Source organism: Phyllostomus discolor, chromosome 2, assembly GCF_004126475.2.
Source record: "Phyllostomus discolor isolate MPI-MPIP mPhyDis1 chromosome 2, mPhyDis1.pri.v3, whole genome shotgun sequence".
Taxonomy (NCBI): domain Eukaryota; kingdom Metazoa; phylum Chordata; class Mammalia; order Chiroptera; family Phyllostomidae; genus Phyllostomus; species Phyllostomus discolor.
The window spans coordinates 190,538,978-190,564,148 of NC_040904.2; the positions used below are offsets into that span (position 1 = coordinate 190,538,978).

The 25,171-nt window shown below is 35.5% G+C and overlaps 1 protein-coding gene and 1 long non-coding RNA gene across 2 annotated transcripts in view; one reads left to right on the forward strand and one right to left on the reverse strand.

Annotated features, from left to right (window-relative positions):
* LRP6 (LDL receptor related protein 6) overlaps positions 1-25,171 on the forward strand; it is a 138,837-nt gene that overhangs the window by 25,302 nt on the left and 88,364 nt on the right. The window lies entirely within an intron of this gene.
* LOC118499135 lies at positions 22,588-25,155 on the reverse strand. The gene is made up of 2 exons (XR_004901654.1): positions 23,829-25,155; positions 22,588-23,613 (listed from the first exon to the last, which is right to left on the reverse strand). It is a non-coding gene; the product is annotated as an uncharacterized LOC118499135 (long non-coding RNA).

A 25,171-nucleotide genomic window follows, 5' to 3' on the forward strand; every position in this document is an offset into this window, starting at 1 on the left:
GTGTAAATTTTAGCATGGGTGCTTATGAATTCTAAATCTATATGGCTTTGATTACAATAGTTTATTTAAAACATAATTAAGAGTTTTGTTTTTTTAACAGAAGTTATTAAAATCACTTTATAAAAATATACTCATTGGAGCTTGTTTTCTGTCACACCTTGTTCTGTTTTGAAAGATGTCTTGGTAATTCGGGAACCCTATTTTCTATCCATAAAATCTAGAGCTGGGTGGGAATGTTACACAACTTCTAGCTAAATGCCTTTACTTTGGGGTGAAGAAACCAAAACCGTTGGCCAAGATAAGATTAGAGAAAGCCAGATTCTTAGTTGAAATTTTCTAGGTCTGTGTGTGGTGCTTTGTTCTTTGTGAAAAGTATCTTGCTGAAGCTATGTTTTATTGTCGTTTTGTTTTGCAAATGAATTATGCTTAAAAATGCAACCTGGCAGCTTTATTTCAAGGAGAATATTATAAATTCTGTGTTTTTAAATTTTATTCACTGTACCAGTTTCTTATTTTGCCATTACTTTCCGCTTCCTTCTGCTTAAAGTATATTCTTTAATATTTCTTTCAGCAAAGTTCTGCTAATAATAAATCGCTTTTATCTGAAAATGTATTTATTTTGCCCTCATTTTTGAAATGATAATGAATTGATTGTAGAATTATAGGTGAGACTTATTTTGACTAAGTCCTTTGAAGATATTATGACTTTGTTGCTTTAATAAATCTGCTATTTTCTAATTATTGTTGCCTTGTAAGGTATTTTTTTCCTGGTTATTTAAAAGCATCCCTTAACTTTTGATATATTTCAAAATATACTTCTGTGTCTAGAAGTGGTTGTATTTTAATTTACCCTGCTTATAACTGATGTTTCTAGAAGTTTAATCCTTAATGTTACTTGTTAATTCTAGAAAATTATTATCCATTATTTCTTACTTTTCCTTCATTTTTTTAAGTCTCCTTTGGAACTCTTGTTTAACATATGATGGATTGTCTGATTTTTCTGCTCCATACCTCTTATTCTTGCTTTTATAACATCTATCTTTTTATCTCTCTAAATTACTATCTGGTTAATTTTTGTACCTGCCTTCCATATAACTAATTCTTTCTTTAGTTGTGCTGAATTTTATAGTTTGTAATGAATCAATTGAATTTTAATATTATTAGTTGTATTTTGCTTTTCCAGAAGTTCTTCAGTCTCCTCATTTAAAAGACTTACGAGACAATGTCAACCTGTGTGAAAGTACAGTCTATCAATAATCGTAGACCTTAAAAAGTTACAAAAATAGTATACAGTTCTTGTATAATCTTCACTACGTTTCTCATAATATTCACATTTTATATAACCATAGAACAGTTATCTAGATCAGGAAATTAATGTTGATACAATACTATTAACTAACCTGTAGACTACATTTGAATTTTTCCAATTTTCCCACTGGAGTCCTTTTTCTGGTATAGAATCTCATATTCCATTTTGTTATTATTTCCTTAGTTTTGTCTAATCTGAGATATTTTTGCAGTTTTTGTCTTTATAACCTTGACCTTTTGAAAATTACTGGCCATTTTGTGGAATCTCTCCCAATTTGAATTTGTCTGATGTTTTCTTATGATTAGATTAAGGTTATGCATTTTTGTCAAGAATGGCACACAAGTGATGTTTTGCTCTTCTCAGGGCAAATTAGGTACATGATGTGGATATTGGTGATGTTACCTTTGATCACTTGCTTGTGGTGGTATTTGCCAGGTTTTTTTTTAAATAGCATTTACTATTTTTTCCCTTGGAATAAACATTCAAATCTATGTGATTATCCTGTTTCTTGTCATGCTTTTATCCATTAACATTAGCATTCTTTGATAGTTGTCCCAGACAATATTGGGAGCACCTTTAGACTTGTTCCTGTGTCTTTTTTACAATCCCTCATCATGTTTTAAGTACTTTTTTACTATCTGGAAGTACAAGATGTTCCAGATTTATCTTGTCCTCTTACTGCCTCACCCTTGGAATCAAATGGTACTTAGAAGCTAAGATCTGAGCAGTTTATAACGACAAAATTTATTGCTAATGGTTTTGGAGGCTGGGAAGCCTAAGATCAAGGTGCCAGCGTCCCCTTCTGGTGAGGGCCTTCTTTCTGGTTCATAGCTGGTGCCTTCTTGCTGTGTTCTCACCTCATGAAGGCCTAGGAATCTCTCTGGAACCCTTTTTTTAAAGCACTAGTCCCGCTAATTTCACCTCCCAAAGGAAGGCTCCACATCCTATTTGAGGAGACACATTCAGACCAGAGCACTATATAAATCATATAAAAAGACTAACCAGTAATTCTAGGTGTTTTGTAAAAAGAGGGCTTTCAGGTTATCTTATTACCAAATTACTTGATATAGAAAATCTAACTTTCATGTTTAAATATTGCCTTTTCTTATTGGGGATATATGTGCATGATAGTTGGGTATTATTCATACTTACAAATTTGTGTATTTATAACTTCTTTAAATTACAGGATTGTATAAATAACAGGATCATGAAGTGATTTATGATCTGGTTTAGATTTGGTTCACTTAGTTTTTATGGCCCAATTCTAAATGTCTTAATTAACCACCTTTGTATGTAATTACATCTAGTAAAGGGTGAACATTTATCCCCTCAGTTTATTGAAATGGAATATTTCTGAATATTTTGATTAGGGTAAACTGGATTCAGATTCAGTATACATATTAGTGTGAATATTTTGGAAAATTTACTATTTTAACCTTACCTATTTATAGAAATTATATAACTTTGGATTATAATAAATTTGCATAAAATGGCTAGTATCTAATCTGATTGGTTAGTTGAGATACAGTGTTTTTACTTTCCTGTCATTAAAAATTTTGATGTCTTGAAAAAAATTTTTTAATTGTATATTACTGATTATGCTATTAACAGTTGTCCTGATCTTTCCCCCTTTGTACCCCTCCAACCAGCACCACCTACTCCCGGACCTCCCCCTACTTCTTCAGCCCCCCTCCCCCCATTCATGTTCATGGGTCATGTATATAAACTCTTTGGCTACTCCATTTCTATACTGTACTTTACATCCCCATGGCTATTCTGTAACTACCAATTTGTACTTAATCCCTTCACCTCTTCACCCATTCTCCTTCACCTCCCTCCCATCTGGCAACCATCAAAACGTTCTCTGTATTCATGATTCTGTCTCTGTTGTTCTTGTTTGCTTAGTTTGTTTTTTAGATTCAATTGTTGATACATATGTACTTTTTGCCATTTTATTGTTCATAGTTTTGATCTGTCTCTTAAATAAGTCCCTTTAACATCTCATATGATAAAGTTTGGGTGATGATGAACTCCTTTAGTTTTTTCTTGTCTGGGAAGCTCTTTATCTGCTCTTTGTTCTAGATGATAGCTTTGCTGGGTATAGCAGTCGTGGCTGTAGTCCCTGCTTTTCATGACTTTGAATATTTCTTGCCAATCCTTTCTAGCCTGCAAAGTTCCTGTTGAGAAATCATAACCTTAGGCATCTTAATTATGATGTGTCTCAGAGTGGGCCTCTTTGTATTCATCTTGTTTGGGACTCTCTGTGCTTCCTGGACTTGCATGTCTATTTCTTTCACCAAAATAGAAAAGTTTTCTTTCACTATTTTTTCCAAATAGATTTCCAATTTCTTCCTCTTTCTCTTCTCTTCTCCTTCTGGTACTCCATATAATGTGAATGTTTATTCACAGAGGCTGCTTATACTGTCCTTATTTTTTGGGATTCTTTTTTCTTGTTTGCTCTGCATGTTTGATTTTTGGTTCCTTATGTTCCAAATCATTGATTTGATTCTTGGCTTCATCCACTGTACTGTTGTTTCCCTGTAAATTGTTCTTTATTTCAGTTAGTGTATTCTTTGTTTCTGAGTATATCTTTTTTATGCCTTTAAGGTCCTCACTAAGTTCTTGGAGCATTCTTATAACCAGTGTTTTGAACTCTGCATCTGATAGATTGCTTATCTCTATTTCGTTTAGCTCTTTTCTGGAGTTTTGATCTGTTCTTTCATTTGGGCCATGTTTCTTTGTCTCATCATTTTGGCAGCCTCCCTGTGTTTGTTTCTATGTATTAGGTAGAGCTGCTATGACTTCCTTCTTGATAGCATGGCCTAATATAGTAGGTGTCCTGTAGGGTCCAGTGGCACAGTCTCCTCTATCACCCAAGCTGAGTACTTGAGGTGTACCCTTTGTGTAGGCTGAGAACACCCTCTTGTAGTTGAGCCTTGATTACTGTTGGCAGATAAATTCGAGGGATTTACCCAGGCCAGTCAGCTGTAAGGACTGGCTGTGACCACTGACCACTAACCTTCAGCCTCCTTGGGTGATCAGCTGTGCAGGTGTACGGTGGTGGTGCTCTGACATGGTCTGTATCTCTCCACTGGGTATGCTGGCCCTGGAGTTTCCTGGGTGGTGCAGGCCAAGGTCAGCACCAAACTGTGTCCTGCCTGGTGCCACCCTGCCTGAGCTATAAAGCAATCTGAGATGGCTGCTACTTGTGCTGGGCTTGGAGATTCCCAGGCAAAGCCAAGCTGTGAATCTAGGCCTGCTAGTGCTGGGCCTGGGCTCACTGAGGCCAGCCATTGCTTGTTTGATAGGATTTAGGAAATTATGAAGCATGAGCCCAAACCAGCCATTCATATGGAAAAGCACCTTGGTTGGGCTGGTCTGTTGGGTGGGGCAGAATCTCTGGGGATCTCCAGGGGTAGGGGAGTCACACAGTTTTAGCCAGGTTGATGGAGTCTTAGACATGGCCCTAGCTTGCTGGCTCTGTGGTGGGAAGGCTTAGAAAAGAGACAATGGTCTCTGCTCACCTTACTGCCAGACTCTTCACTTTCTCCCTATATACCACTGGTATCTTTCAAGCTGCCACGCAGGTGCTGGGGCTCAGAGGGAGTGAGTCTGAGTAGGTAAGTCTGTGTGTGGGTTCTTTAAGAGGACCTGCTTGGGGCTCTAGCAGTTTCTTGCACCGACTCAATTCCTCCTGGTGTTTGCAGCCAGAAGTTGTGGGGACTTACAATAGAACCATAGGCTGGGGGACCTGGTGTGGGTGTCGGACCAGCCTGTTTTGTATCCGTGTTCCTCCTACTAGTCTGGATGGGTGTGGTTTCTTTAATTCCGTACTTGTCAGACTTCCATTCAGCTTGATTTCTGATGGCTTTGAGTGATGATTGTTCTACATTTTAGTTGTAAAATTGATGTGGTTGTTTGAAGAGGTGAGCCATGTCTGCCTATGCCACCATCTTGACCGGAAGTTGACATCTTGAAAACTTAATGTTTACTTTACTTTAATTCCTAATTAAAATGTGGCCTATTGTCTATTCTTCGCTTCATTAAAAATTTATTTTCCAGAAGGCTTTAAAAATGGATATCAGGCCTGATACAGCAGTAAAATTATATGTATGAAAATTAGTGAACAGCATATAACAATCTGGTACTAGTTTTCATGATTTTTGATGAAGAGCAGATGTTCATGCTATTGCATAGTGGAGCTATAACCACATATATTTAATTCTTCAGTATCAAGCAAATATGTTTATCTTCTCTTAATTCAAAGTCAAAATAGAACCCATTGAAGCCAAAGTAAACCAGGGGCCAAATAGATTACATAATTGGAGAGTTAGTAATAATTGTTGCCAAAGAGATTTCTTCTATATGAATCTGTAGCCTGGCTTTTGAGATGCCATAGGAGTTATTTATCAAACACTTATATTTCCTAAAGGATACTAAAATTGGCCTTTAAATCTGATGCTAATTTTAAAAAACAAAAACCTTTGCAGAGTGTATTATGCAAATAATTAATTTTCAGTAACCAAAGTTTCTAAGCTAGGTTAACTTCCTAAACAAAACAACTAAATTAAACCAAAGCTACTCCTTACTTAATATGTATGCCCCTGTTATTATTATTATTACGGAGTGCAAAATAAAATGATAATAGTTAATGAGTTTATCTTAGTCTATTTTTAGGTAGCTAGGTCACAAGGAGATTTTCAGACTTCTGTCATTTTAATAATAGAAAATGTTTATGTCATATTCTAGCAGAGAATTCAGAGAATTTTTTTTTCTCCAGAATTTTCTTTTTCCCTGCATGCTGAAGTCTCTATTCTGTTAGCAGTCTGGTGTTTTCTATTCTGCTTATTGATTTTTTTTTTAAGATTTTATTTAGGGAGGGAGAAAGAAAGGGATGGAAACATTGATGTAAGAGAGAAACATTTATTGGTTATCTCTCATAAGCATCCCTGACAGGGACTGAACCCACAACCCAGGCATGTGGTCTCACTGGGAATCTAACTGATGACTTTTCGCTTAGCAGGATGCTGCCCAACCAACAGAGCCACACCAGTCAGGGCTCTGCTAATTGATTTAAAAATAAAATTCATATCTTTCTCTTATTGACTAGTGCCCACAACCCCTTTAATGTTTAACACTCTCTTAAAAGTAGTAGCCCTCAAATATTGCTCCTTGTTAAATCTGACATCTTTATGTTATTCAAGTTTTTTTTTTAAAGCAGGTGCCCTTTACTGTATCAACCTGTTTTCTTCAGATTCTCTTATGCAGTTTAACAGTTACAGTCAAGAGTTGCTATGTCTGATATATATTTTAATGATGGACATGACCTTTCCTCACCTTTCCAGTGCAGATATAACTCTTGTTGATTTATTTGACACTCATTGAGGCCATAATGCTTTCTGTTGGCAGCTCTCTTTAGTTGTGTAAATATTCTGGGAATTTTGAAGTCACAGAATAATTTTTAAAAATGACAAACAAAAACTCCTAATGGGTTCAACTTAAAAAATTATATATAATAGATTGATGTGAAAAATTTACTTGGAAGTTTTCTAGTTCACATAATCTCTTTCTGATACATATATAGTCTTTCTGATATATATATATATATATATAGTGTCAACCTTTAACATTTTTTTAGTACCTAGAGGAGTAGAGTCTGTTCCATTTATGGAGATATTATTGTATATTTGCACCATGTCTGGATTATACATATTTGAGGACAGAACATACTAGTCTTGTCTTGCACTGCACTTGTATTAAGGGATATGCGTTGGTGTTCATATAACATTGTTAAAATGCTGTAACTTTGTCCCCTCATGTGGCCAAAGTAATCTCCTCAGATAATAATAACCCAAGATAGAAAAGAAATCCTTTGTATTTACCATGGATACAGGGGATACATTGTCTGATTTTGGAGGACAAATCCCAGTGGATGTTTTCTTTCCTCTCTCCAGGGTTTTTCTTCTCCCCTCATGTTGAATGATGAGTTTGGGCTTGCAAAATGTAATTTCCATTCAGATCAGCTGCCATACTTCTCCAACATCACTTCACTCCTTTTGGATCAGCTTCAGTGCTGTATCCCTCAATGCCATGAATGCTTCTCTCCTGGTTCTCGACGACCCACTGCCATTTTTCTTCATTCTCTGGAGAGGGACAAAGTCTTATAAAGCAGATTCTGAGCGTGAAGCCTAGGGAAAAATACATGGTGACCGCTGCAAAAGAAGATCCTGGCACAGAGCTCCCTTCTGCCCTCAGGTTATTGCATTGACTGAGATACCCAAATTGTGATATTTTAGGAATTATCATTTATCTCTTTCTTATTCCTTTCTTTGGAATAAGAATATGATTTAGCTGCCTTTGGAGAAATGTGTGAAATGAGGATTTTGGCACCAATATTACTGACCAATAAAAAAGAATGGTTGGAGTGTTGTACTGTAACCAGAAGGTTCAGTTCCAATCAGGGCACATACCTGGGTTGTGGGTTTAATCCCTGGTCCAGGCATGTGGGAAGCAACCAGTCAATGCTTCTCTCTTTCCCTCTCTAAAAGCAATGAAAAGAAGATAAGTCTTCTGGTGGGGATTAAAATTAAAAAGTTGGGTATGATATATTGGGTAAAAGGAACTGTGTAGGCTCTGGTAAAATAGTTTTTCTTGAGGTCATGCCTTGTTAAGAAGAATGAAATGCTCTGATGTACTTCACAATGGTTACTTTTTGCTCTTCTTGCTAGAAGCACAAGGGGATTTTTCTTTGATCTTCATTTTGAGGACCTGGTAGATTTCCTGGAGGTAAAACTCATAAAAAGTGTGAGGGCCCACTCATGACTAGTTCCCTCTGGAGTTTTTAGCATTTAGATTTGTCTATACACTAAGCCTCTAGCAGTTTGTCAATTACAGCTCGGGTTTTCCTACCTTGGTATTGGTTCCTATGGAAGTTTCTGCCTGTTGGTTTCTGTTCTGGTAAGTTGTGATTCTCTATATTTGCCTGCCTGTCTCTCTGGTTTGCTCTGTGACCTTTTCTCTGATGAATCCAAGAATAATTGTTGATTTCCCAGTTTGTTCAGGTTTTTGCTTGTTGTTAGGATGGAGTGATGACTTCTAAGCTTCTTACCTGCTGAACTGGAAGTCAGAAGTCGGGGAGGGCTTTGCTTCTTTGCATTCAAAATCTGAATACATGAAGAATGGGTAAAGTATAATATGATATTTGTTAACTAGAAGGATTTCACAAAGAGAGAGAGAGAGAGAAGTCAAGAATCTTAATTTTGATAGATGAGTTCCTGGCATATTCAGAGGTTTTTAATCTGGGTTGGGGCTGGCATCCAGAGAATAGAACCTCTATGCCCCTATATCTTATTTATATCCCTAATCTTAGTCAGGTTCCCTGAACTATTGGTATTAGATCTAATAATAATGTTATTTATAACAGTAAACTACAGCAAACAGATCCTGTTTAGACTGATTTTGTTTAAAAATCCTTACAGTGAGACTGGCTAAGTGAATTTATATTCTTAGTTTATGTAAGGGAAGACTGAAATAGAAGTGAAAGCAGTAATATAAATTCATAACTGTCTTTTAAAACTTCTGTTTATTAATGATAGAAGTATAAGTGAAACTTTTAGAACTTGGTTGTAAAAAAGATACGAAATCTGTTTTCTTACATAACCCTGCAACATTTTAACTTTGAAGCCTAATGATGAGCAGACAGCTGTTAACCTGAAAACAAAGTTTACAGAAATGGGTCTCCTCAGAGATTGTGAAAAAAGTGATCTACATGGAGATAAGCCTACAAACATGTAGACTGTATTCAGGGTCCAGAATAAATAAAAAACACCCCTGTTTTATTGCAAAATCTTTGATTACGAAATCAGAAGCGTGTAATTCTGTAACATAACAGTATCACATTAAGGCATACCATATGACATTTTAGGTGAAATGTTCAGATTGTTGTCCCTCTTGTGAGACGTTCATGTGTGCTATCAATCATACTCAGGCAAGCCTTATGTCTGCAAGACCCTGTACTCTGTTCAGTAGAATTGAAGGAGACTTTGGAAATGTATATTTGCCTGATGAATGAGTGGTAAAATTGTTTATAAGATGTTTTGTATAGAGAAGGTACAAGGCATTTTTTTTTTTTAAAAAGCAGTGTACATTTGTCAGAATCAATCAGTGTAACGTTACAGCAGAAAGTGAAGCTTAATGTATGCAAGTTTTTAAAAATCAGGAGGTTGGAGTATCCCAAATTGGAATGCAGACTGCAACAGACAGAAAAATCTAATTCTAATAGAAATGAATGAAAAAATCTCACTGAAAAGAGCAGGAAACAAAAGGTGTTGACCTAAGTAACTTTGGAAATGCACAAAACCTGTAAGACTAAAGGAGGAGGAACTGCACATAAGCGGTATCCTCTTATTTGATAGTGTTGCTTCCCTAAAGGTTTAGTTAGCAATTCCAAGTCTATACTAGAATTAGAGAAAGTAGGTGATAGGTAGTGGGAACCAGGTTTCTCACTGTTGTAGAAAGTTACAGATAAGCAGCTCGTTTCAGGCTAGAAAGATTCATGAGATAGTGGCTAAGAGTTAGAGACATCAGTGTGACCATATATTTATTAATCTAATAGAGATACAGTGTACATTTTAGATGAGTTTAATTTGTTAACCTCAAAACAATAAAAAAGAAATATTTCAGTTCTGGAATTAATACAGTTTTTCTTTTATAATTATGGTAGGAATAGTAGAAAGTATATTATAGTTATATTTTCAGAATTTGCTTTGGGAAGTATTATAGAATCCATAGATTTCACAGAATGGGGAAGAGTCCTAAGTCCAAACTTGTGTATTACCAATCCTATTGTTTAATGACTTTTGATGTGAGGGAGATTTGTATTGATGGAAACAAATACAAATCCCTTGATCATAGAGTAATGATTCTATTTTGTAGTATTTGTAATTTTATTTACATTATTGTTAAATATATGCTCCATCCTACCTCTTTCCCAGGGGGAATCATAGTAACAGAATTCCTGCATAGCTAATACTTGTATCTAATTTTCAGTTAAACACTCCATTTGTGGCAGGACTTGTAGAATGGCCACTTCCAAGTCATTGTGGGAGGCCGAGATTAATGACTATATAACGTGCATGTAAACTTTTGGGAAAATTCAGATCTATATATATTTTTTTTTAATTTTACTTATTTATTTTTAGAGAGGGAAGGGAGGGAGATACAGAGAGAGAAACATCAATGTGCGGTTGCTGGGGGTCATGGCCTGCAACCCAGGTATGTACCCTGACTGGGAATCGAACCTGTGACACTTTGGTTCGCAGCCCGCACTCAATCCACTGAGCTACGCCAGCTAGGGCTCAGATCTATATATTTTTGATGAAACAATTAGGGAAATATCCTTAGAAACCTTGGAGCACCTCTGTAACTTATAATGCGTAGTGAATGGCATAAGTATTTAACCACATTCTCTGGGAGAATGATTTAAAGCATTTTATCTTGATGTTGGACTGTATCAACTGTAATTTTGGTTTCAGCAAATAGTCACAGTATAATTGAAATTTAATCGATGGTTTTTCTGAGTTGATTTAGGACCATTTTGCCAAGTGTGTTATGGATTTATCTTAGAAATACTGTTTAGGGTTTTCTAGAGTTCTGTATATTACTATTTCTATGTATTTCTGATGTTACAAAGACACATCTGTAAGAAAAGATAATACTTTGGTCTTATTCTCTTGTTACAACGCAGAGTCTGATTTAGTAGTTTTCGGGTGGAGCCTGAGATTTTGCTGAGGTTGTTGGTCCAGGGACCACATTTTGAGTAGTAGGCTTAAAAGCAAGGGGTGGGCAAGTGTTCTCTCTAAAGGCCCAGACAGTAAATATTTTAGTCTTTGTGGGCACATACAGTCTCTGTTACATGTTACTTTTTTCTTTTTCTTTTCTTACAACCACTTAAAAATGTAAAAACCATTCTTAGCTCATGGAGTCATACACAAACAAAGCATAAGTCAGACTTGACCTCCTGGCCATAGTTTCCATATTCCTGTTAGAGAAAGGGTGTACACATTTAGTTGTTGATAGAAACACAATTCTAGGATGGGTGTTTGTCATGACTTTTCAGCACTTCAGATGATCATATCAGTATTTTTTGACCCATTAATAAAGTAAAATATTGCTGATGGTTCAGAAGCGTTTTGTTATTATTTACAAAAATTTGCTTTCCTTATTTAAATTTTGGTGTGATTTTACATACAGTAAAATTCATCCTTTTTAGTGTATAGTATTAATGAATTTTATCAAATGCTGGGCCCTAGTTTAAATGGTGAGGACAGATTTTAATCAGTAATATATTATTGCGACATGGAAAAGAGTCCAGCATGAATGGAACTCAACTTTGATTTGTCAGTGTTTTAAAAAGAGAATGAGAGATTGGGGTGGGGATGGTGGTGAGCAGAAGTTCAGTAGAGTCAGGGGAGTGTAAATTACAAAAAGCTGGATCGGGAGATTGGTTCATGTAAAACCATCTGGATTGGTTAACTGTCGCTTATCGAAAGCTCCCACCCTCCTGTGGAAACTGGCAGACAGGACCCCATGTTCAGGTGTCTCTGGAACAAACAATAAATTCTTTTGGCAGCTTTGAGTTTTCTCAGGGAGGCACTTTCAGAAGGGCTCAGGTCATCCTTTGGATGAAGCTATGAACTGTTAGAAACTCTGTTAGTGTTTTGTCCACATCTTTATAAGCCAAATTGAGGCCTAGTTGAGAAAGGACTCAGGGGATGCTGACCAGAGTTTAGTCGCAGAGAGAATCTTTGTTGGTGTCATCACCACAGTGGAGATAAAAATCTCCACTGTTCATCACCCTCTGCCAACCACAAATTTCTTTGTGCTCCTTTGTATTTACTTTCTTGCCTCGTCCCCAGCTGCTGGCAATTGCTGATTTGTTTTCTGTTACTATAGTTTTTTGCCTTTTCTGGAATGCAAATAAATGGAACATACAGTGTGTAGCCTTTTGAGATTGGCTTCTTTTAAAAAAAGTCTTTTAAAGATTTCATTTTTTTATTTTTAGAGAGAGGGTAAGGGAGGGAGAGAGAAACATTGATTGGTTGCCTCTCATATGCACCCTGAATGGGGATGAACCCACAAACTGGCAATGCTTCACCTCGCGGAATGATGCCCAACCAGCTGAGCTACACCAGTCAGGGTGAGACTGACTTTTTTGATGCAGCATAATACATTTCAGATTCATCTATGTTGTGTGTATATCGGTAGTTTGCTTTTTGTTGTTGTTCTGGCTGAGTGGTATTCCACTGTATGGATGTATTACAGTTTGTTTATCCATTACTTAGTTCAAGGACACTTGAGTTGTTTCCAGTTTTGGTGAGTACAAATAAACCTACCATAAACTCCAGTACAGATTTTTGTGTGAACATAAGTTTTCATTTCTTTTTCATTACTCTTGGGTAAATACCCAGAAGTCACAGGTTGCTGGGTTCTGTGGTAACTCTAATTAACTTTATAAGAAACTGAAAATTTCCTCAAGTGGCTATGCCAGTTTTCATTCCTAATAGCAATGTAAGAGAGTTGTAGTTGCTCTGCATCCTCCCTAGTATTTGATATTGTCATCTTCCTTAAGCCATTCTTAACGTTTATGTAGTTATAGTTCATTGTGGTTTTCATTGTATTTCTCTAACGACTAAAAATGGTAAGCATCTTGGTATGTGATTTATGTTATTTGTATATCTTCTTTGTTGAAATATATCAATTTTTTTTGCCAAGTTTTATACTGTTTTCATTATCGTTGAGTTTTGAAAGTTGTTGGTTTAGTCTGGATACAAGTCCTTTATCAGATGTGTGTTTGATAAATCTTTTCTCCTAGTCTGTGGTCTGTCATTTTACTTTCTTAACATCTTCCAAAGAGCAGACATACTTTGATTTATCAGTTTTTTTTCTTTTAGGGATTGTGCTTTTGGCTTTTAATGTCAAATCTTAGAAATCTTTGCCTAATCAAAGGTTGCAAAGATTTTTCTCCTGTGTTTCTTTTCTAGAAGTTTTAGGTTTTACATTCAGTTCTGTAACTCATTTTGAGTTAATTTTTGTATGCATTATGTGGTATAATTGAGGTTCATTTTGGTTTATGGAGGTACAATTGTTTCAGCACCAAATGTCCTCTGTTAAATTGTTTTTGTATCTTTATTGAAATCCAATTGACAGTTTGTATATATATGGTTCTATTTCTGTACTATGTGGTCTCTTCTTTTGATCTCGTTGTTTATAGTTTTGTTAATAACATCTATCCTGATTACTGTAGTACAGATAGTAAGTCTTGAAAGCAGTTAGTATGAGTTCTCCAAGATTGTTTTTCATTTTCAGAATTGTTTTGACAACTCTAGTCTTTGATTTACCAAATGAATGTCAGTGTCAGCTTGTCAGTTTCTAACTTAATCTTGCTGGGTTTTGATTAGGATTATGAATTCTAATCATTAACTCTGGGAGGATTTATATACTACCTATACTGAGCCTTTCCATCCATTAACACGGTATATAACTCTTCATTTATTTAGGTCTTTGATTTCTATCATAAGTGTTCTGTAGTTTTTGGCATACAGGTCCTGCACATGTGTTGTCACATTTATACCCAAATATTTTATGTTTTATAATTCTGTTGTAAATGATACTGCTTAAGAATTTTAATTTTCATTGTTCATTGCTTTTGTGTAGAATATAATTGATTTTTTTTAATTTTTAAGGATTTTATTTATTTATTTTTAGAGAGGGAAGGGAGGGAGAAAGAGAGAGGGAGAGAAACATCAATGTGCGGTTGCTGGGGGCCGTGGCCTGCAAACCAGGCATGTGCCCTGACTGGGAAGCGAACCTGTAATGCTTTGGTTCACAGCCCGCACTCAATCCACTGAGCTATGCCAGCCAGGGCAGAATATAATTGATTTTTGTATCAACCTTACATCCTGAGATCTTACCTCATGTATTGGTTCTAGTAACTTTTTGTAGATGTTTTTTGATTTCATACATAAATAACCATATCTGTGTATAGAGACAGTTTTTATTTATTTATTTTATAGCCTGTGTGCTTTTTTTACCTTGCCTCCTCTTTTTTTTTCTTTTCTCCCTCTTATTCTACTGGCTATCACATCCACTAGGATGTTAAATTGGAACGGTGAGAGCAGACATCCTTGCCTTACACTCCAAGTAGCATTCAGCCATCCATCATTATTTATGGTGTTAGCGGCAAGTGCTTTTGTAGATGTACATTAAGGTAAGGAAGTTCTCTATTCTAGTTTGCTGAGAGTGTTTATTATGAATTGATGGTGAAGTTTTTTCAAATGCCTTCCAGTATGTGTTGAAATGATACATGATTTTTCTTTAGTATGTTGTTATGGTGAATGTCATTGATTTTCTAATATTGAACCAGCCTTGCATTCCTGGATTAACCCTACTTAGTCATGTTGTATTAATCCTTTTATATATTGTTGGATTTGGTTTGCTAAAATGTTGTTAAGGGTTTTAGCATTTGTGTTCACGAAAGATACTGGTTTGTAGGTTTTTTTTTTCTCTTGAAATGTCACTTTCAGATTTTGGAATCAAAGTAATTCTTTATAGAATGCATTGGCTATTTATTGTTCTTTCCTATTCTATTTTTGGAAGAATTTGTATGGAATTGGTATTACTTAGTCTGCATGTATTTGGTGGAATTTATCAATTTAGTCAGCTAGACCTTAAGTTTTTAATATTGTGAGGTTTTAATTATGAATTTAATTTCTTTGACAGGTATAGGACTTCTCATATTATCTTTTCATGTGAGAACTTTCATAGTTTGTGTCTCTGTCAAATTTTGAAGAATAAGTTGTAACTTTCTGATGCTAGATTTTGTTTTTATTCTTTAAGTTTTAAATAACTGTTTTCTAGTTTTTTTCCCCCTCTGTGGTTACCTTGAAGTTTAATCTTTTGACCTATATGACCCCAATGCAAAATTGAAGGTAACTTATGCTTGCCTTTTGGCCCTCGATAGTATCCAGGTAACTCTAAAATTGATACCATTATTAGAAGAATGGATATCTATTTTACTTTGATTCTTGGAGTTTCAGGCAGAAACTGAGTCAGTAATTTTGACAGCCTTAATGACAACCCCCCACACAAACATATGCAAAGAGACTTGGTTTTGGGGTGAGTCTGTCTACTGTAAGATTGCATACTTTTTTCAGCTACTGATTGGTATATGTTGATTTGAAAAGGTGAGTAATAAGTGATGGCTTTTTTTTTTAGGCATGTTCAAACACCATTTCTTCTTGGTGAAAACTCAGACTTATCCATTGCTTTTTGAGTAATACAGTTTTGTTAAAGGCATGACAGTTTTTAAAATATTGATCACTTAATTGTACCTAGTTAAAAGAAAAAAACAAAAAATCCATGATTATTAAAAAAATAGTTGTATGATTTCTTTCACACTTAATTTGGCATAACCAAGGGAAGATGAAAGTTGATCATTGTCAAAGTAACACAGTGTCAAAGTGATTACAGTTGACCCTTGAACACTGCAGGGGTTAGGGGTGTTGACTCCCCCCCCAAAGACTTAAGTACTAAAAGCCTGCTATTGACTGGAAGTCTTACTGATAATATTAACAGTTGATTAACACATATTTTGTGTGTTCTATACTGTTGTATTCTTAAAGTATGCTAGAGAAAAGAAAATGTTATTAAGAAAATCATAAGGAAAATACATTTACAGTACTATACTGTATTTATCAATACCATAGGTTTATTTGTTTGTTTATAAGATGAATTATCTGTCAGTATCTATATCTTACATGATAAAAAAGCAGTGTAGGTATTATATGTATTGCTAACATGACATCAAAAATAAAAAGATAATGTGAAAAAGATATTTATTTATAGGTATAGTTCTTCATGATTCGTAATGAAGAAGCTGCAGTATGATTGCTTTATGGTAGCCTAGTGGAATTGATATGATTCACAGTAACTTAGCATATACACTAATGCATGAATTGTTATAAAAGTTTTATGGCATATAGTATTTTTTTACTTTTTAATTATATTTTATTGATTATGCTATTACAGTTGTCTCATTTTTTTTTTCCCATTTATCCCCCTCTACCCTGCTCCCCTCTCCAGCATCCGCCCACCTTAGTTCATGTCCATGGGTCATATATAGAGGTTCTTTTGCTTCTTCATCTCCTATGTTATTCTTAATGTACTGTGTCTATTTTGTACCTACCAATTATGCTTCTTATTCCCCGTACCCTCTCCCTCCTCGCTGATAACCTTCCTTGTGATCTCCATTTCTGTGATTTTGTTTTTGTTCTAGTTGTTTGCTTAGTTTGTTTTTGTTTTTGTTTTTTTAGGTTCATTTGTTGGTTTTATGAGTTTGTTGTCACTTTACTGTCCATAGTGAATCCTAAAGGCAGCAAGAGGAAAGGACAGAGTTACTACAAAGGAGTGCCCATAGGACTATTAGCTGTTTTCTCAAAAGAGACCTTACGGGCAAGAAGGGGCTGGAAAGAAGATTTCCAGGTCATGAAAGACAAGGACCTATATCCAAGGTTTCTCTGTACAGCAAAGCTATCATTTAGAATGGAAGGGCAGATAATGTACTTCCCAGATAAGGTCAAATTAAAGGAGTTCATCATCACCAAGCTCTATATTAAAAGGACACATTATTAGTTTGATATGAAATATCATTCACCTGTGCCTATGTAAGCATTGACTATCCACTTAAATACACATTTTTCACATGATGGTTTTATACAACAAATACTTAGGCGATGATGATGATGACACAAAATGTCTTGTACAGTTCTTGCCATATAGTTACTGGATTTTCACATGAATACACATATATATCAACAGATAACTTTATTAACTATACCCCATGATGATTATTTACTACTCATTACGTGGAATTGAACTATAAAGGTCTCATCCTTGTCGTCTTCACAATGCATAGGCTTAGGAGAAGGAGGAAGAAGAAGGGTTGGTATTGCTGTTTCAGGGGTAGAAGAGGTGGAAGAGGTAGAAGGAAAGACAGGAGAGGCACTCATACTTGGTGTAATTTTATGGAAGTACTTGATGATTTCTGTCTGACTTTTGCTTTTTCATTAATCTAAAAATGTTCTTGTATGGTACCAATCCTTCTGCCATTTGCTTTAGTGTCAGTGCCCATATTATAGAAGGATCCATGTCAGAAAAGAAGACAAAAGAAGCCATCTTTAAAAAAAAGAGAGAAAAAGAAAAGCAAACTTGAGTAATCAGAATCTTCTGCCAGATTGTCTAATCTCAGTTTGTTTTGTGGCACTGCTTCTATGTGTTCTTCTTAGTCTGGCGCTGGTTGGAAGCTCTCATCTTCATCAAGTCATCTTCTGTTAACTCCTCTGGTATCGTGTCAGTTAGCTCTTGAATTTCTCTGAAGTTCATATCTTGAAACCCTTCACCCTCCACCTTTTTTTTCTTTGCCATATCCACACAGTCTCTTTCATGATTTCCTTGGTTGACTCTGTTGTGAATCTTGTGATGCACAACATCTGGACACAGTTTTCTCCAGCAGGAGTTCATTGTTTCAGGCTTGATGTCTTTTGTGGCTCACTCTATCATAACAATGGCATCTTCAACCATGTAATCCTTTCAGACTTGAATGATATTCTGTCTGGGTTCTCTTCCATAGCATTGGCAATCCTTTCCATACAGTACTGTGTGTAATGAGTCCTGAAAGTCCTTATTGAACTAGAGGTTGAATTAGAGATGTGTTTGTGGTTAAGTAGAGCACTTTGATGCCTTTGGTGAACTCACAGCGTTCTAGGTGGCCAGGGACATTGTCCAATAGCGAAAGAACTTTAAAAGAACTTTGTCCCTGACTTCAGGGACAAAGCATTGATGGAATCAGTGCAGTAAAATAGTTTCCATTGTCCAGGCCTCATGTTGTACAACCAAAAGACTGGCAGGTGTTTACTTTTTTCCTTCCAGGCTCAAGGGTTTGGAGAGTTACAGACAAGGGCAGCCCTGATCATAAACCTGACTGTATTTGCACAAAACGGTAGAGTTAGGCTATCTCTTCCTGTATTAAATCCTGGTGCTCGTTTATTTCCTTACTAATAAATGTTCTTTGTGGCTTCCCCTACACCCTTTGACCACCAGAATAGGCTACTTTTGTCTGCATTAAAAACCTGTTCAGGCAGATATCCTTTCTCAATGATGTTCTTAATGGCCTCTGGGAACTTGTCTACTGCTTCTTGATTGGCAGAAGCTGCTTTTCCTGTTATCTTGACATTTTAAAAGCCAGACCCCTTTCTAAAATTATCTAACAAAAATTTTTTTTAAATCAAGCCATCCTGTTATCTTGACATTTTTAAAGCCAAGCCTTTTTAAAAATTATCTAACCAAAAAAAATTTATCAACCATCCTTTGCTGGCATTATGTGCTCCAGCTTTAGATCCTCTTGTTTTGCTTTAAGTTGCCATGTAATGACTTCACTTTTTCTCTAGTCATATTAGACTATATAGGTATGCCTTTCTTATAGCAGTCCTACACCCACATAAAGGCTTCACTTTCAATATGAGGTAAAAAGGTATTTCACAAAATGTGTAAGGTTTTCACACTTGATTGCATTCCTGCAGCAACAGCTTCACAAATGTTTCTTTCTTTCTTTTTTTTACAACAGTTCTTATACTGGATTCATTTATCTCGAAATGTCAGGCAACTGCAGCTGTAGACCTCAATTTACAGTACACATCAAGCAATTCATAGTTTTGCTTGTAATGTCATGACTTTTCTCTGCTTCTTGGGAACACTTCTAGCATCACTGGTGGCATTTTGTATGATTGTTATTCAGGGTTTACAGTATTGCACTAAACACAATGAAAAAATACTCGAGAATTGCAAGAGATCACTTTTTACTGATACACAATTTACTGGAGAGATGAGCTGCTCACTCAGAAATGACTTGGGTCACATGGGATTTTAAGCAGATACTTAGCATGACACTTGAGTTTACCACAATAACATCAGGAGGTGGCTGCAAAATTATTATAGTAGTACAATAAGTGCTACAGTTAATTTTATGCCCTTATGATCCAATACAGCATCTTTGTATTTGTTTACATTTCTCTTGACTATGAATGGTACCATGAACAGTCTTTAAGTGTTGTGTATGTTTTGATAATTTTAACTTTTTATAATAGAGTTGTGCATATTTTATGGCAATGAATGATAAAATAGACTAGTGCCTATGTATATTTTATGTAGTCATGACGTATAATACTGAACATTTCCTAAGTTTTCCAGTATTTCTACATATGTGGTTTATGTGTGTTTTTTCTAACATTGCTGCAGATTTTTAAGTAATTTTTCTATGTGTTTTTTGAAAAACAATTTTTATACAGGTGAACTTGCTCAGTTCAAACTCATGTTGTTCAAGGGTCAACTGTATACTGTTTGTATTGTATACATTTTTTTAATACACTAAATTTTAATGATGGTTATCTTCTCTGGTGGGATAAGAACCTTTTTTCTTTCTTTTTTTTGAATTTTAATTTTTTCAATTTTTTAAAAATTTTAATTGTTGCAGTTCAATTTTCTATATTGTATACATTTTGATGAAAATTCCTAGGTAATTAATCCCTCTTTTACCATTTTGGCAACATTTTCTAAACTGCAGACAAAAGATTTTAAAGGGTACTTATTGTAATATTCTATTGCTCATATCTTGAAGAAAAATAAGACTGTATGTATGATGTGTTGAATGAATTAACACATTAAAATCTCAATTGAGGGTTGTCCCTATTTAAAGAATTGGATGTGAAAATCTTGAAAAGTTGTAGAAGAAATTTGAAAATTCATTTTTATTCTCACAGATCTTTGTATATTTGCTCTTAGTAAAATTTAAGCAGTAATTGTCAACTTTTAAAATTCCATTTGTCAAAAAAATGTTCGAAGAATACATAGAAGTCTATTATGTAGGTGGAGTTTACTTGGAGCTTTGCTCCGTTACATGGTTTTACATGCCTTAAGGACTGAGTGTCACCTGGGGCTAATTATTAGTTAATATTTAGGATCAGCTGGTTAATGAGTTAAACACATTAATGCTACTTGTACAAAAACTGAGTGCTGTGGATAAACAGGTACAGAAAAAGTCAGATTTGTTTTTACTGGTTCTAAACTCTGAGTGTATTAGAATTCTTTGGGGAGCTAATGTCAAGTCCCAGTCCGAACCTACTTAAGGAAAATCGGTGATGGGAGAATGCAAGTTATTGATATTTTTAATGAGTTTCTCTTGAAGGGGTAAATGTTCAGACCATACTGTAACTGTTAATTACATGTACAATTCTAGTTTCTGAATACTTAAGAATTGGTTATCTCACAGTCATTATGTAAGGATGATTATTGGGTTTTGAAGTTACAAAGGTGTGGATAAAGCAAACAGTTCAGTTGGTTGGTTTTCTTTCACACCTTATTGTGTCATTGTTTATGGTGACATAAGTATCAAATCTGTCACAAATTGTTCTCTATATCAGTTTTCATCAAGATACTGTTTTGGGTAAGTGTACAGATCAGTGGTTTAGGATGTGATTTGCCTGACAGTTTTCTGCCCGTCATTCTGATGAATGTTGACATTGGCCCTTAATGAGAGGAGGGAAGAGACTTGAAACATGCCGATTGTAAGACTGTGGGGGTGGGGGGAGTTCTAAGATATAAGCTGTTGTTGACAAAGAGTTGAAGTGACTTTGTTTAAACTTTTAAAGTAACACTTTGGGATCCTGTTTGGATCTAAAATGTGTGTCAGTATTCATAGTTTTAAGCAGCAGAAATCCCTTTAATTTAAAAACAAAGTATTTATCCCTTTAATAAAAAAACACACAAAGTGTTTTTAAAGCATATATTGGGTTAGTCATAGAATTTCCTAAATGATAGAAGGACGAGGCTTGGAATCTGTAGCCAGGAACAGTACTCCAAATCATACCACAGACCTAGGACAGTGCAGGCACCACTGTTAGGTAGTATATTCACCACTATTTGTACTCTCTCAGTGACTTGAGGCAACAGATACTCCTAAAACTGCTGTCGTGTGTTCTTGCAAAACTGGATGGGTGGGTTAGAGAAGGATGAACTAATTCAAACTGGATTTATTTAGCCCTTGTTACTGCCCCCAACCTCACCAGAATGGTTGCTTGTGGTCCTTGTGGCTGCTACTGCCACCTTTGTTTCCTTCCATCTTCACCTCCTTTTCTTGGTTTGTCAGAGAGGAAAACCCAGATCTTACTGCCCCTGTCCCAATTGAAGTAGAGGTTTTGAAGGTAAATACCTGATGTTTTCGATTTCTTTAGGTTCAGAAACTGGTTCTGCCTTATAAAGTGGAGGATTCTCCATGCATAGGAAGGTAGTTTAGATGCTAGATGTCCATGCAAAAATGCCAGCTATCCACGACATTTTGTGAATGAATGGCCATGGGATTCGTGGGTATCTTTGCTGAGATTTGAATGTTGTTTGCATTTTTTTCCCTTTCTAATGTTGAAAGATAGAATGAGGTGTAATGGTGGGTATAAGAGGCGAAGAGAGTTAATAGAAATACAAATTTTGTAACTGGAATGGGTTTTAGGAATAATCTAAGCCAATCTAATAAAGTATACCAATTATAAGAGCTAATGTTCCTTAGGTAAATGCCATTTGCTGAGAAATCATCTTTACTCCTGATAATTAAACCAATTTCTACCCCATTAGTTTTCATAGAGAAGCTGCTATGTAATGTAATGAACAGCACCCTTATAATATCCACAGTGACAGATTTCTTCGGCATTTGTCCCTGCAGCATCAGGGCAAAGTGCAGTTCAATAAAAGTAGGTAAGGTGAGCTGGGGAAGTGAACTGAGATTTCTCAAGGGCAAGATTCTTCTTAGAAAATAATTTGGGAATTCCTGTAATATATCAGACAGGTAATTGATGTCCTTATAGCATATATGGACTTTGAGGCCTCCCTGGCTTGTCCCTTTGCTATTTTTTTGTGTGTTTGTTTACTTAATGATTTGCCTCATTAATTATTTTGAATGTATTCCCCTCTCAATGTCTGCTTCTGAAGTTACTGCTCAACTTTTTTTTTTTTTTTACTCTAAAATTTTGGATCACGTAAATGACAGCAAAAAGCAAAACAAAAAAAGTAGTTAGAGACTGGGTCAAAAAGAGAAGGCCACAGTTTGGACTTTCAAAAGAAAATATTTGAAGGAAATTTTCACTTCCTGGAAGGCTACTATTTTTTTTCTTAAAAAATTTTTGTATGCCTGACTTTCTAGGGTTTGCCCCTGGATCACTGTATTTTAGTGGTCTGCTAATGATTGATTACCTAAATGTCTTGAGCCAGTAAATGTTTCATCATTTTTCTTTGAATCTGTTCGTGGTTTGGGGAATCTTTTCAAATTTTAGAAGGTTTAATGTTCATCCCACATTCAGCCAGAGACTAATTTTCAAGGGTTCTCTCTGGTGTCTCTTGAGCCGGAGCAGCCTCATGCATGCACACAGCCTTCCTGACCAACAAGGATGAGTGTGCATTTTAGGGGGCCCTCTTTAGTTGTCTCTTACCCAGGATCTCCTTATTAAATTTACGTCTGGTGTGCCATTTTGTTGCCTTCCTCAACCATTGCTGCTGGGATTGTTTGCCACTGAGAGAGCCCTCGTTTTTTGACACTATTCCTAGGCACAGATTTTTCCGTTAAGCGCTTGAAATAAATTCAGCCCTGTCTTTCAGGGCCAGTTAGCTGCCAGTCTTTATGGCCTGCTGTGGCCGCTTGGGGTAGAACTTCCGTGCCACAAACCTAGCAGTACTGTGGATGGTGATGCTAGCTAGTAACCTCTAGCTGAGATACTGTATTTCTTAACTGAGATTTTACCAAATTTTCTTGAATAAGTGCTTCTCATTTTGTTGTATATCATTTGATCAATTTTCAGAGACGTTATGTTTGAAAATCTTTTCCTGTTTTTTCCTTGCTTTCAGGAGAGATGATTTGCTAATAAGTTCCTTCACAGATTCATTTTGGGAGCTCTGGCCTTTCTATTCTTTTTATATTTCTTTGAGTTTTTCTTCACACTGTAGTCAGTCCCTGCCACTCCAAGCTAGTCATTTCACCTCCAGTTTTAAAAGTCCTCCAGTATCTTTATATTGCTCTAAGAATAAAAAACAAATTCTAACATGGTCTAAAATTGCCTTCTTATAGTTTTATCTTACATGAATTTAATCATTCTCTTCCCCTTATTCTGGACATTATCCAATCATTATCCTTAATTTAGGGAGCACTTTACCTTTTATTCTTTTTTTTTTAATTTTAAAGATTTTACTTATTTATTTTTAGAGAGGGAAGGGAGGGAGATAGAGAGAGAGAGAGAAACATCAATGTGCGGTTGCTAGGGGTCATGGCCTGCAACCCAGGCATGTACCCTGACTGGGAATCGAACCTGCGACACTTTGGTTTGCAGCCGGTGCTCAATCCACTGAGCTACACCAGCCAGGGCCCTACCTTTTATTCTTTATAAATAAGGCTCTGACCTGTGGCTTAAATGTTGGAATCTGAGGAATACAGTTTTGAATTTTTGTTTTGCATTTATTAGCTGTGTGGCTTTGAGCAACGTGTTAACTTTTCTGAGTCTTTTCATCTGAAATAAGGTGATGGAGGTAATATTTCATAATGTTGCTGTAAGGCTTACATAAGATAATGTGTGGAAGGCTGTTAGTTAACACGATGCCTTGTAACTAAAAATTATATTTTCCCCCACCTGATATTCTTCTCCCTTCATTTGAGTAAATACTTTATATGAAATATCAGTGTGCATAAGTGGAATCATTCCAATATCACCACCCCACCAGTTTTTCAGTAAAGGTTATACCTGAATTTCAATTGCATTTAAACACATTTCTTGAATACCTCATATCTAGTTCATAGCACCTCATTTAACTTTTAAAAATGTTTGTAATTGAAATATAATGTATTAAGACTTTTATCTTTAAATGAAGAAAAAAAAATTTCCCCCTCTGGAAAGAGACTATTAAGATTTCCTTTTTTTTTTTTTTTTTTAATTTTGTAAAAATTCAAATCTGTAGAAGCAAGAATAGCACAATGAAATTCTGTATACTGTACCACAGTACAATGATCATATTCAGAAAATTAACTTTAGTACATTTCTATTATATGGGGATTTTGACAGTCTATCAAATTTTGATAGGTTTCCCAATAGTATCTTTATAGCATTTTCCCCAACTGATTAGTCTGGAATCATGCACTTAATGTAGTTGCCATGTTTTTTTGTTTTCCCTTAATCTCCTCCAGTGGAAATTATTCTCTTTGACTTTCAGGACATTGGTATTTTCAAAGGCCAGTTGTTTTTTCAGAATGTTCCTCATTTTGGTTCTGTTTCTTCATAAATTTGTTCAGGTTTTGCATTTTTTGGCAGGAGCGTTGTTTAAGAGATCTACATAAAAGATGGTGTGTCCTTCCTGTGCATTACATACACGATGCCTGTTTCTTCACTTACTAACGATGTTAACGTAAATGCCGTGGTTAAGGTGGTGTCCAACAAGCTTATTTTCTCTAAAGTTACCATTTTTCCCTTTGTTATTAATAATTAATCTATGGGGAGATAGATTGAGATCATGTAAATGTCCTTTTCCAATAAACTTTGATCTGATTTTTTTGTATCCTGTATGATCCTTGATTCAATCAGTTATTACCAGGTAGATTATTAAAATTTTGATAATTTCTAGTGTTTTAACGTTAGTGTTCTTGAGTTTTCTTTATATCATAGTGATAAGTATGAAATATGGATACTTTGCTGTTAACCTGCTTATATTATTGGTTTATTTTTG